Below are 1,798 nucleotides of genomic sequence, written 5' to 3'. Positions count from 1 at the left end.
GTGTTGTGTCCTTCAACCTCGTTTTGAGAATCAGCAGATTTGTTAGACCGTCTACTAAAAAAGATTGGTAGATGTGAATTATTAAAACACAACGTGACAATTATCGGCAATTTACTTGAAGTTGTCTGGGATAACGTAAACACAGCATAACTTACTATAAAGTTATGTTATGCAGAACAATATGTCAATATATAACGTATCAAAATACTTTACAATAATGATCATCAGTAATACATAAAGCAGGTAGACAAGTTCGACAAATTGTCTTAATCGGTAAGATTAAAACGGTTTACACCCGTAAACATTTTTTGTTAGTTGTAAGTAGTAAGTAACTTTTTACGGTACATACCGTAGCATACTACACCAACAAAGTATAGAGCCGTAGATGGAATACTGCACGTTTACCGAAAATATTTTCAAAAACATTGATAATTTTTTAGCAAGGCGAGTGTCCTGTACTCTTGTGTTAAATAAATCACTCGATATATTATACATAATCGTATACCCACCTGCTGCTTGTAGCTACCCCTGCACCGCCACTGGCGGCGGTCGCATTATATTCCGTATAGTATATTATTATTATTATTATTCTATACTCTCATGTAGGCACAGTGTAGTAGCCACAGATGCAATATCTTCGAGATTTATGGGCGTCACCGTTTTCGGTCAGTAACTACGGTTTTCATTAAAATTTAAAATTATAACAACTGAATTTAATAGGTATACTTACGCGTATAAATAACACAACCGCCTAACATGCCTAACTAATATAATACTTCGATGTCGCTGCAGCTGGCGCAATGCGCATGCGCGTCGGGCGTTCCGAGAAAATAATAATAATAATATATAAAGACCCCTTGCACTGAGACGCAAAGACTACACCGACCACGAGTAGAGAGCATCTAAACTCTAAAGAGAGATAGGTAGGTAGAGAGAGAGTGAGATGAGGGTTGTTGCAGTTGTTCCGATTATAAAACATAATATTAAATTATATACCAAACGATTTCGATATAATATTATGTACCTTCTATAACATAATATTATATCGAACCGGACCTTTTTTTGCCCTAAACTCGGATAAATAGAAAATAATATACCTAATTTATTGTTGCAAAACATTTCGACCGATCGCTACCCACACGCACATGTCATACACGCCGCTAATAATGTGTCTGTGAAAAATACATTCCAATATATTAATATCATAATTATTATTATTTTCATCCCTCAACGTGTGTGCCGGTTTTTCGTCCGTGACTGAATCCCACATGCCCCCATTTATAATATAATATTATACTGTTACATCACGAACAATACGGACAGGTCGAATAAAATACGAACGAAAATAAATATCCGTGGCCAGTTTACCTGCAGCTTGTCGGTTCCGGAAAATTCGTCCCACACAGACGGTTTGGACCGCGTATTTTGCGTATTTCTTACGTAATTTTAATGACATAGATTAATATTTTTTTTATTATTATTTATAAAAAATCCGAGGCTACGAATTGGCCATTGGGATACAAGTTCTTTTACATGGTAAACTTAATTCTAACGGTTGAGAAGTATAAATATTGGCTAGTTTACAGTTTATGAGAAACGACCAGTTTAACATCACGCTTTTCCTTTTTGGGCGCATATGCCATGGGCGGCGGCATCGAAACTACTGATCCTAATTAGAAGCAAAGGCCCCTGTTATACATTGCCTATTTCAAGCGCCCTTAAAAGCCTGCAGTTTGTGGATTTTCGTACTCTCTGACAGCTCCGACGCTCCGTGTCGGTCACCGTTGACTTAGTTCTG

The sequence above is a fragment of the Acyrthosiphon pisum genome, chromosome X (genome assembly GCF_005508785.2).
Source record: "Acyrthosiphon pisum isolate AL4f chromosome X, pea_aphid_22Mar2018_4r6ur, whole genome shotgun sequence".
NCBI lineage: Eukaryota > Metazoa > Arthropoda > Insecta > Hemiptera > Aphididae > Acyrthosiphon > Acyrthosiphon pisum.
This window is presented reverse-complemented; position numbering follows the sequence as displayed.